Source organism: Eucalyptus grandis, chromosome 8, assembly GCF_016545825.1.
Source record: "Eucalyptus grandis isolate ANBG69807.140 chromosome 8, ASM1654582v1, whole genome shotgun sequence".
In the NCBI taxonomy this organism is placed as follows: domain Eukaryota; kingdom Viridiplantae; phylum Streptophyta; class Magnoliopsida; order Myrtales; family Myrtaceae; genus Eucalyptus; species Eucalyptus grandis.
In genome coordinates, this window is record NC_052619.1 from 42832395 (window position 1) to 42845030 (window position 12636).

Genomic DNA, 12636 nt, shown 5'->3' on the forward strand with positions numbered 1-12636 from the left:
GGTGTTTTATGTGTGCCCAAAGTAAAAAATTTGACCTTGGGCCCACTGCTTCAACAAGTTCTTAACCACTGCATGTGAAAAACGGGAAACCCTTTCTATTGTCCTTTTGCACCATTATCCTTTTTTTACCCCCAAGTAATAGATAAGCCCAAATCTTTTTGTCTTGTAGCATTCAATATTTCACCTCTAGTTGAAGACGTTTTCCACGCGTGAGATTTGAATCCATCTAGGAAAATCTTTCTCAACAAATTTGGCTAATAAATCAATATTTGAATTCAAACTCGATATATTAATTTAACAATTCTCTACATTGGCTTGATATTTGAAGCCAAGTTATAATGCTTATCATTCATGCTGTCCTTCCAACGCCTCAACATGCACTTACTCTCCACAGACGCTAATGGAGCTCAAGCAGAGCTTGAACTTCATCAAAGGAACAAAGTTAGTCATCATGTCTTCCGGGTTATTTGCTGTAGCATCTTTCTTCACAATAATATTACTCTTAGCTAAAACAACTTGGATGAAGTGATACATAATGGTGATATGCTTCGTTTGCTCGTGATAAATTGGATTATTGCCAAATATATCACACATTGGTTATCATAGTGTATATCAACACTTTTTTATTCTAACCCAAAGTCCGAGAGCAAATTTCGTACCCATATTGCCTCCTTCGCTATAAAGGCTAGTGTCATTTACTCTGCCTTAGTCAAAGATAAGGTAATGTAATCCTATAAGGACACTTTCCAACTAATTGCACCACTTGCTAGCGTAAACACTTACCCTACTAAAGACCTATAATCATTTAAGTCATCGGCTTGATCTGAATCCACAGAGCCAATGGTCTCACTGCCATTGCTATTCCTCTGATATATTATACTCAAGTCTATTATCCCCTTCAAATATTTGAAAATCCACTTCATAGCTTCCTAATGTGTTTTACTAGGATGCTTTATATAGCGACCAACTACACTCACAACTTGTGAAATATCAAATCTAGTGTACACCATAATGTACATAATACTACCTATGGCATTAGAACAAGGAATACGGAATATATGCTTCTCCTCATCTACAGTCTGCAGTGATAATTTATTTGAAAGTTTAAGTGTCACTAAATGCATACTTATAAATTTCACCAACTGTATGTTAAAATGTGCCACAGTCTTCTCATTATATTTCTTTTATGATAGACGTAAAACTTCTGTAGCCCTGTCATGAAAAATCTCTATACCCAATATTTTCTTTGCAGCACCTAAATCTTTCATCTCAAATTCAACATTTAATTGTCTATTCAGCACATTAATATCAGACATATTTTTAGCTGCTATTAGCATATCATCAACATAGAATAATAGACAAACCAAAGAATCATTCTCTAATCTCCTAAAATAAACATAGCTATCCATTTGACTTTTCAAAGTCTTGGCTAGCCATGAAGCGTCAAAACACTTATACCAATGCCTTGGAGACTGTTTCAATCCATATAAAGATTTCTTTAACAAGCCAATATGATTTTCTTTACTTAAAATAGAAAATCCCTCTGGCTGCATCATGTAAATTCACTGCTCCAATTTATCGTGAAAAAATGCAGTTTTCACATCTAGTTGCTTTAACTCAAGATCCTGCGCAGCAACTAAGGTAAGTAAAATACGAATAAAAGTATGTCTTATCATAGAAGAGAATATCTCATTATAGTTAATGTTCTTCCACTGTGTATAGTCCTTCACCACAAATCTCACCTTATACTTCGCTGCCTCGACATTGAGAATGCCCTCTTTTCTTTTAAAGACCCATTTACTTCTAATAATCTTCTCGCTTTGGGTACTTTGACCAACTCCCATGTTTGATTTTGATTGAGTGATTCCATCTCTTCACTCATAACCCTTAGCCACTGCACCTTAGAGTAAGACGAAGGCTCATCTGTTTCCACTTTGTCACCTATAGTTAATGCATAAACAATATCTATATAATGATAACGTACCTGTGATTTATGCCATCTCTATCTTTCTGTGGCTATAGTGTGCTGCGGCTATGTTGGTTGTTCATTAGCATCGACTTTAGGAATTGCAGCCTTATCTGCAATCCTAACTTATGTTGCCCTCGAGGTCTTCGAAGTCTCCACCTAAAACTCCACCTTACTAACGACACCATTATGTTTGCTTTGTTGGTTGTGTCTCAGAACTCCTCTATTCAAGCATTACAATCTTGTTGAAGATCACATTTTTGCTAATTAGAAAACCAGGTGATCTAGGATTAGTGCACCACAGCTGATAGCCTTCCACCCCATGTGTATAACCTAAAAATATGCACTTCTTTACCCTTAGCTCAAGCTTGCCATCACTCACATAAGTATACGCAAGACATCTGAATATATGTAATCCAGAATAATCAATAGGTTTCCCCAATCATACTTCCTCAGGAGTTTTCTACTTGATAGTAGATGATGGAGATTGATTAACTAGCTAACATGTCATGTTCACTACTTTTGCCCAAAATTCTTTGCTAAGTCTTGCGTGTGAAAGCATGCATCGAGCTCGCTCAAGCAAAATTCCGTTCTTCTATTTTGCCATGCCATTTTGCTCTAGTGTCTCAAGTGCTGTGTGGTGTCTTACAGTCTCTTCTTTCTCGCAAAACTCAGTAAATTTTTTACCATAGAACTTCATGCTATTATCAGTTCTTAAGCACTTGATCAGTTTATCCGATTGCTTCTTAATCAATGCCTTAAATTTTTTGAACCAATCGAACACATCATATTTGTACTTCAAAAAGTATACTTATACATTCCTTAAATAATCGTCGATAAATTTTAGCATATATCGGGCACCTCTTTTTAAAGGAACTGAAAACAGGCTTTAGACATTTGAATGAATATATTTAACTAGTCGCTTGGTCAAATTAATAAATGTAGTAACCTTAACTCGATACTGCTTTTCAAAGATGCAATAACAACCCTCTTTCACTTAACATTGCTATACTTGCCTCACTCATTTGCTCTAAACGCATATATCATAACTGAGACAAGTTAAAATCTGACTCACCTAATGAAATTGCAGTGGTTCCAATCTACTAGAGAGTATTCACTTTCTTCCTCTTCATTACTATCATGACATCTCAAGAGATCTTTAATACTCCAGCTTCAGTAGTGTACTTACACCCAATGTCATCGAGTGTCCCTAGAGAAATAAGATTTTTCTTAAGCTCTGGTTCATGCCTCACATCTGTTAATGTGCGCACCACCTCATTGTACATCCAAATTGTCCACATCCCCACAGCCTTACATATTAAGTTATTTTCCAAAAGAATTCTACCACCATCTACAGTCTGGTAAGTAGTAAATCAGTTCTTATGAGTAGTCATATGATAAGAACACCCCGACTCTAGCACTTATTTGTCTCCTAACGAACTAGTAGTCACACATGAAATAGCTTTTGTATCACTAGTGCTCCCCTCGGCAACATTCATCATATTGCTTGTAGCATTCTGATTATTACCTTTATTTCTCCGCTTCGAACAATCTCTCCTAATGTGCCCCTCCTCGTGACACTCAAAGCACTTCACGTGTCCATTGGACTTTCTGTGGCATGATTTCAATATGCTTTTACCTTTACTGCCACTAGGCCTCCGATGTTGTTCTCTACCTTGAAATATTAGTGCTTGCGCTACCTCTTGCGTAAGACCATCATCTCATAACTTTCTCTACCACTCCTTAGAGAATAAGACAAACTTTATCACTTCCTAGGTAATTGTAGTATGCCCATGTAATAGTGAATTAGTAAAGTACTCCCATGACTTTAGTAAAGAAGCTAACAACATCATGCTATGTTTTTCATCATCAAGTATCTTATCGATATTTTTGAAATCCATCATGAGTTTATTAAATTCATCCAAGTGGGATCTGATAAACGTATATTTAGTATATCTAAATTGAAACATCCTCTTTAATATGTACAAGCGATTGTTCAAATATTATCTTCACATAGAATGCCTGAAGTTTTGCCTATAATACTATGGCATCATTTTCCTCAGTAACCTTTATTAAAACCTCATCCAACAAGTTCAATAGAATTGTGCTCTTTACTCTTTCCATTAGCTCTACCCTTTCAAAGGCTTTCATTATAATTGGCAACTCATGTTCACCATCCAGTGTAATGGCCAAACCCTAGGTTGTCAATAATGCCCGTATCTTGATGCTCCATAACCCAAAGTTGCTCTTCCTGTTAAACTTATCAATTTCATATTTTGCCTCAGACATTATTGTAATAATAGAATTTCCAGATAATAATCGGACAAGTAAAAGACCCAACTCACAATCAGGAAATCCAATCCCAAGCTCTAATACCAATTGTTGAAATATAATATGCGGAAACGACAGGATCTTACAATTTACGTTAACACAAAATCACCAAAGTAATAAACTAGGAATAATAAGGACACTGACTGAGTTATCTTTCCCTATCCGCTTTTTGTAAGAGATTTATGTGGTTTGATCCAAGTATCGGTATCTACGTCAAAAATCTGACCTTGGGCCCTATTGCTTCAACAAGTACTCAGCCACTGCAGGTGAAAAAGAGGAAACCCTTTCTATTGTCCTTTTGTCACTATTATCCTTTTTTAACCCCAACAAAACAAATATATTTAAATTTGTAATAAATGAGCCCAAATATTTTTGTCTTGTAGCATCCAATATTTCACCTCTGGTTGAGGACGTCTTCCACACGTGAGATTTAAATTCATTTGGGAAAATCTTTCTCAACAAATTCCCCTAACAAATCAATATCCGAATTCAAACTCAAGATATTAATTTAACATGTTTTATGAGAGAACTCATGAGGAAGATTGTCAGATGGAAATTGAGTTTCTGAGTCTAGACAAATCGAGTGTTTTGAGTTCGCTTGTTGATATGTTGATCAACTGGCATATGCAATCACTCGGGTTGACAATGGGGGAAAAGTATTAAAAAATCCAAAACTTGTTGCGTTGGTTTGTGACAATTAACTCCTAAACATTTTGACTAATAGTCATATCAATCATTTTGGTTAATTTTGGCTAGATATTGGTGACATGTATACCGCCATCTTACACGTGGCACGGCGAACACTGATGTTCACATTTTTTTAATAATATTTTTATAATTTTTGAATTTTTTCTTCTTTTTTCTTTCTTTTCCTCCTCTTTCCTATGGTAGTTTGACATGGCTATGGTTGGTGGGTGGCGTTGCCGAGTGAGAGGGGCTCTCATGGCTAGGGCGATGGTCAACCTTGCCGAGGCAAGGGTGAAAGATGACGAGATTGTCCTCATTAGATTTGGCAAGGTTAGGATTGCTTAGGCGAGGGCGGCCAAAATGAAAAAGAAAAATAAAAATATTATTAAAATATTATTCAAAAATATCCATATTAGTGTCACTATGCCTTATATGACCACTAGCATCTAAGTCCGCAATATCCAGTCAAAATTATCTAGAATGAGTAAATTGGCCCTAGGTTTAAAATGTCTAGGATTAAATTGACATAAATATAATATGTTTATGATTTTTTTTATTTTATTTTTTGTCGACAGTGGGACATGATGTGATCTTTTTTCCCTTGTCAAAAGTGGGGTTGTGGTTATTATTACGAATAAAGCGACTTATGCCCGCTCTTTCTTTTCGCAATTCGTGAATGGATGGTAAGAAAAAAGTGCAAGGAGGCTTATTGACGGAAACTCATTCGGACAACACAAAATAGGCCAAGCCGCACCCAACAGCTCGACGTACCAATTCCCAAAGAATCAAAAGCAATTTCCATTCTTTAAATAGACTAATTTAGTCGCACTATTGAGTCCAACAAGATGGATGATAAGATAGTTGTGAAAAACACATAATAAGTTAGGGACTGCTTATTTTATTTCTAAAACTTTAATGGTTAATCCATCGGTTTAGTATTCAGAAGTTTATTAGTGGTCATCCTTCTCACATGGGAATGAAGAAGTAGGGAGTTAGTTTCCCACCTTCTCAAGGGGCTGAAGATGGGGACGTTTAGTTTCAAGTATGGGATTTGACTCACACGCTCTACAAAGAGGCTAGATAAAAGTTTGAGAGTAAGTTGAGAGTTAATGAGAAACAAACTACAAAATTAAAATAAAAATTGTTCTTCTTTTTGTCTCTCTTTATTTCATCAACCATACGACTTTTGATTAGGACATGGATCCTATGTTCTGTATGGTGTTATTCTTGATGAATTCCATGGATGAGACTAATATCTTTTAAGTTTCTAGTCACAATTTTTTTAGGCATAAGGATTCTAGAAATACTAAAAGTTACGTTCCACTCACTTTGGTGTCAAAAATTTTTTTTAGATCACTTAAATGCCACTTTAAGAAAATGATCACTTAAGTACCAACTTCAATTTGAATTGCCGAAAATTTGACATTGTTATATTTTATTAACTTCTTCGACCAATGTGAATTGCCAACGTGTTGATCAACATATATAACCCTAACAATGCTATCTACATGTTTTTCCCAAATATAAACCTAAAATCAACCATTTGACCAATTTCCAAATATAAACCCTAAATCGAAACCCTAATTCAGTTTTCCCTCTAGCATCGACGTCCCCACAATTGCACTAAGAATTGAGCCATAATTTTTCCCTTAAAGCCCTAATTTTTTCAGCCATTGAGTGAGTGAGAGAGGATGATGAATCTCAAGGGAGCGACTAAGTGAGAGCAATAGAGACGGCACACGAGCGAGCGAGCGAGCGACTACAACTTAGCACGGGCGATGGTGACCGAACAACAGTGAGTGGGACAGAGGACAAAACACTAGCATTGAACGAAGCTTCACAATACGCTTATTTTGAGAGAAGCTCGTGTGACATCATTTTTTAGCCCGGGCTTCATGCGATGTCGTTTCTAGGCAAGCCAGCCACGTCGTCTCATGCGACGTGGTTTAGGAAGTCCATGTGGACTCGTTTTTAATATAATAATGTCAAGTTAGATTAAAATTCTTATTATAAAAAGCCACATAATATTTATTACTAGAATTTCTCACCGAAGATACTTAAATGATTGTTTGGTTCTCCAATTTGGCACTTAAGTAAGTTGATGAAAACTTTTAATACTAAAGTGAGCAATGTAGGAAACTTTTGGCAGTTCTACTATTGTTTTTCCCTTCTTCTTTTTTTATTATAAATTATATTGAGTATTTAATTCAATAGTTCCGATCATCTAATGTGTATAATTTTTATTTCATTTATTAAATGAAAGGATAGTCTTAAACTTTGGCTCAATGTGCAATGTCATTCTTGGACTTTCAATGTGGTCGATGAACTTAAATGTAACAATTCATTTTACTCAAATGACAAATAGGACGTTGTCTGATAACGTTGATTATTATATGCTAACTTAGATTTTTCAAAGTAATGAGTCAACATATCTATTTTTTATCCATCTACTTTAAGAAAGGAAAAATAAAATTAGTGCACTAACATGTCCATCGTTATTCAATGATGTGAATTATTATGTCATTATTTGAGATGAATATTTTATTTGGATAGTTCACTTGACAAAAAAAAAATTATCCACCATTCAAAATTAACGGATTGGAAGCCACATCAATAGATTTCATTAACTTAAATTTAAAGGAAAGATGATATCGAATGTTCTTATATAGTCTAGGTAGTAGATTGAATATTTATTATTAGTTTGTGAATTACATTGAACAAATTAAACGTTAAAAAAAAATAATATACATTGAATCAAAATTGATGAATCATTTGTGTCATTTATAAGAATTTGAGTGATACGCGTGGTGGTTAATTGCTGAATAATGATTGAGCATGGAATTTTATAGTGGTGTCCGTGCATCATGCATAGACTACATTTGCTACGCGTGCAAAAAGGAAATTAGGGAGATGAAACTTGAACGCCAATAAACTGAGTAGCGAGGAGATGACTATAAATATGGAATAGCGAAATATATGTCTTGTTTGGCTTGGCTTTGGGAAGGGACTAGTGAATTTGGCTTGGCTTTGGGAAGGGACTAGTGAAAGTTGTGGCATTTAGCAAAAAAATAAAAATAATGAACCACTTTGAATGAAAGCTAACATTGACAAAGCCCAAAACTCAAGCACGATAATTTGATTAAAAAAAAAAAAAAAAAACCCTGTCTAAGGATGATGATTTTTTCAATTTCCTTTCTACCCTTTAGAAACTTACTATAATTTCTAAATGGCCTTTTGCAAACCCCATAAATGGCCTTGAGTACATTTAGAAACTAAAATTCAAGCAATTCATCTTCTTTAAAAATTGTTCCAGGGAATGTAAATAAAAAAAGTGTTTATGTTCCGAGAACAATTTTTGAACAAAAAAAAACGCGTTTGGTAAATTTGTTCCGGAATAAAAATAAACAGAAATACGTTTGGTAAATTTGTATAATTTTTTTATTTCTTTTATTTTTTAATATTTTTTTCTATTTTTTTCTTATTTTTCCCCTCATTGAGTTTTCTTTCTAAGATTTGTTTTACATTTGTGTTTCTTATTTGTGTTTCTTTTTTTAGAAACTAAAATTTCGCTTTTACCCCTAAATGGTCATCGATCTGATGATTGTGCTCCGCTTGTTGAGGGTCACCAAGGGTTTAGGTTCACGTATTTGGTTCGACACTCATGTGGGTTTGCATTAGTTTAGTTCACCAAGGTTGTGCGACCCTTTTCATCATCTCGCCTAGCCTCTTTGAAATTTCTATAGTCAAGGATGATGGATTTGCTTCAACCAGGTTTGCTTACACGATGGGATATCTCCATTCTCCAATTTTGCTTTCACGATGTTGTATCCCTCTATTTGTCTTTTTTTAACTTTAAAGCTACTTTGCAAAAAACATCAAGTCACTTAACCAAACAAATTTCTGATTGAGCAAATGGACCTTCAGTTAGGAAATGCATAAACTCTTTCAAATGCACTCTTAGGTTGGGTTTAGCAATCAGAATAAAATTCGAGATAAGATAAAATTTATCCTATCTTGTGTTTAATGCCTGCTCAAAACAGGATATAGTCGAATATAGAAGGGATATAGGCTAGATAAAGGTGGATAATATTTCTAATATTTGTAATAGGAAAATTATTTTTCCCGGATAACGAACTTATAAAATTGACAAAATTAAAATTATATTTCAATATAAATAATATTTGAATTCTAATATAGGAAATTCAAAATAATTAAAAATATAATTTTTTTTTACAAATAAAAATTTATAGTTAAATGGTTGTCAAATTGATTAAGTTTTAGAATAGACACAATTAACGAAGTTGATGTCTATATATGATTATATTCACTATTTTTGTCATATTCTGATACTCGTTCGAAATATTGTAAAAAGTTATCATTACACTGGTCTCTTCAATCTTTTGTTTACTACTCATTCTTTGTTTTATTTACTATAGTTTCGTTTGAAGAACTCTTGATAATATGCATGAAATGCTAATCATAAAATAAATGGAATGGAACAGCTGAAAAAAATTCTTATAACGTGAATAATGAGCTAAATGTATTTAATTGTACAATATTCAATAGTGTATGTAACTAATTACAGATAGTTGTTATCGTAAAATTCATATTACACATAGTTCAATGATCAATCTATGCTTTAGTGTATTAAGCTGTATTGCAAATAGATAAAGTAGTCATTTTTATTTGACAGTCAAGGTAGGTTAATATTGCAACAAATAAAACTGTTAATCTAATTAAAAAATAATAAAATATGTGTATATGGCTAATAATTCTGATTACATAAGTTTTCTACAAGGTCAATATATATTTTCAATTTAATAGGGCGAATGCTTTCTTTTATCATTACCATTTTGACCTCTTCTCGAAACCAACCCCCCTTTCCAAAACTTGACTATGTTTCGAAATACCTTCTGAACTCGATCGAGTTAGCCCAATAACCCATCTCAATTCATCAATTTTGGAGGCGATGGCCAGCTGACAAGCATGTGCTTGTCCCGCGCACTTTTTGCGATTTTCCCGAAGGCAGTTTGATCCATAAACGACCAATAACCTATAACACTAAGTTAAAATAAAACATAAGTCAGTCGACCTTACCCTTACTTCTTGCACACAAGAAACTGCCTAGTTACTCGACCGCCTCCATGTAGCTCTTTTCCCATATCTATAATGATTCTCCATCTCCAATTGTTCCATCCATCCTTGAGAAAATCCCAACCCTTTCTTTCTGATTTGCAAAGTTGGAACAAATTTGGAGCTTTTTAACATTTTCGATATGCACGTGTGGGGCATTGGTGAAATCTGTTTAAAAAAAAAAATGCCCCAAAAAAGAAGGCAAAACACGTGCGTGTCGAGCATCCATTCATTGGTCAACCATTATTTCCGACGGTGATGAGCTCGAGGGCATTGTTGCGTCAAAGTATTCAATTTGGGAGTATTTTGAAACAAAGTCGAGTTAGAGAAATTTCAAGAAAAGAAGTACACTTCAGGGAGTTTATCAAGCCAAAATGATCAATTTCACGAGCATTTTGGAATAAAGTCAAATTTAAAGCAAACTTGGAGAGTTGAGCGACCATTCGGGGCAATTGGAATTTTCCCAAACACCTGTTATACCAGAAATTAAGGAAAATTACTAAAGTGCATGTGTCACGGCCAAAAAGTTTTCCGTGTCAAGGACTATGAATGATCCATGAAGATCAAGTAAACCTCGAAACTTCTAAATTCTAAGGATTCTCGTGTATTTTAGAACACTCTAGAGAGCAGACAATATTGGAAATGTATTCTCTTGTAATAAATGCCAATGGTTGATAAATGGGGAGACATAACTCCATTATTAAATTATGGAGAGATCTACGGCTGTAAACCGAGAAGTATATGTAAATATAAGGGTTTTGTGACATCCTGATTTTTGAGTTTGATTTCGATGAGACGAGTTGGGCTTTTTATCGACATGTCTATAGCCTTTTTCTCTGAGTTGGCCAGTCACGAGTTAACTAGCCTATCAAGTGAAGCCGTTAAACGCAATAAAAATGAGAATTTGACCAGGAATCGACTACTCAACCATGCTAATTTACAATGGTCATTATGACACCGACAAAATTGATAAGAGACTGGAGATAGATCGATTTGATAGAGGTATGTGATTAGTGCGTTGGTGATTTTACCAAATTGCAAAATTTCTGTCGAACAGTACTAGACCGATTTTTCTATCATTTATGTACCCAATGTCCGTATTTGAAATCTCGAGATTTTTACGATAACCAATAGTCGCCAATGTGTTGAAAACGTGCAACGTGACTTGAAAATAATCAACCACGGGCCAATTGCATTAAAAATTCCTAAAAGCTATTTGGTAGATTAGACGCGCTAAAATCACGTCATGGTGAAATTAACCGTGAAATTGAGCTTGATTTCAGAAATTAAAAGTTCTATCATATCACAATTCATTTTAGGAATGTCATCTTATCTTCTGAAAATTTTTCGGAAATTCCGGAATTTTTATAGAAAATCGATTTGGAAAACGAACGGAAATTCGGTTTAGCTCATTTGAAAGGAATTTCGACTTCTAAGCCGAGCTACTGGATGGTAGGAATTTGTGGAAGGGTGTGGGATTTTTCTTCGACAAAATTGGACTTCGAATTTGAGAATTTGAGGATGAAACAGAAATTTAAACTAAGTGAAATTCGAAATTAAGGTTGAGGGGCTATATTTTGGTATCAAATTGGTTAATTCTTGGATTATGTTTATTGAAAAGTATTAAGGGGGACAATGATTCAACTGAGGAGATAAGCATGTTGACTTATTTCCGCCCAAGTCAGCTGCGCTCCACGGACGCTGCTTCTTTTCCATTTCTTTCGGTGCAGCTTCCTCCACGTCGCCAAAGACCGCTGCTTCGGTCTCCTTCATGCGCCGCCCCTTCGAAGCCGACATCATCATCTCCTGCTTATCTTCATTTATTTTTTTTTCTTCATTTTCACCCTCTCTTCCACGTGCTGCTCCATTAAAATTTCCCCTCACACCGTTAGCTTCAAGCTGTTGTGAAGACCGAAGCCGCTCATCCCCACCACCGAAACCGTTTCTGCTCAGTCCCTGCCTCACACCTCCACCGAAGCTTTTATTTCCCTGCACCACTCACGCTCGCCCATCTTGAGTCAACCAGTGCCATTCGGTTGACCCCTAAAACCCACCATCTGGACGCCAGCTTCCTCTCCACGTGTCTCTGCCATCTCACGTCCGAAGCTCCATCTTCTTCGGTCAAAACCCCAGCCGAAGGCCTCCATCGTCCACGCCTTCAATCCCACGCATCTTCGGCTTCTTCGGTCAACTTTCACCCAACGAAGACGAGCAGCTTCCCACCGAACCGAAGCCTCACTCTGCAGTTTTGTTGACCGCCAGCTCGCCCGTGGGGTCTCCTCGAAGCCGAACTTCGTGCTGCGTCCTCGAGCCCGCAAGTTTTCAGCCCGAACAGCGAGCTTGCTGGAACATTTCCAGTCGGTTCGAGCTTCCCTTGGCCTTGCTATGAGCCTGGATCTTGGCTGCCGTTGCTGTGAGCCGATTTTTGTGCTTAACTAGTGAGTTGCATCATAATCCTTAATTAGTGGGCTAATGACACTTAGAGGTGTGCTAGTTAGCTAATTAGTGGATTAATTATG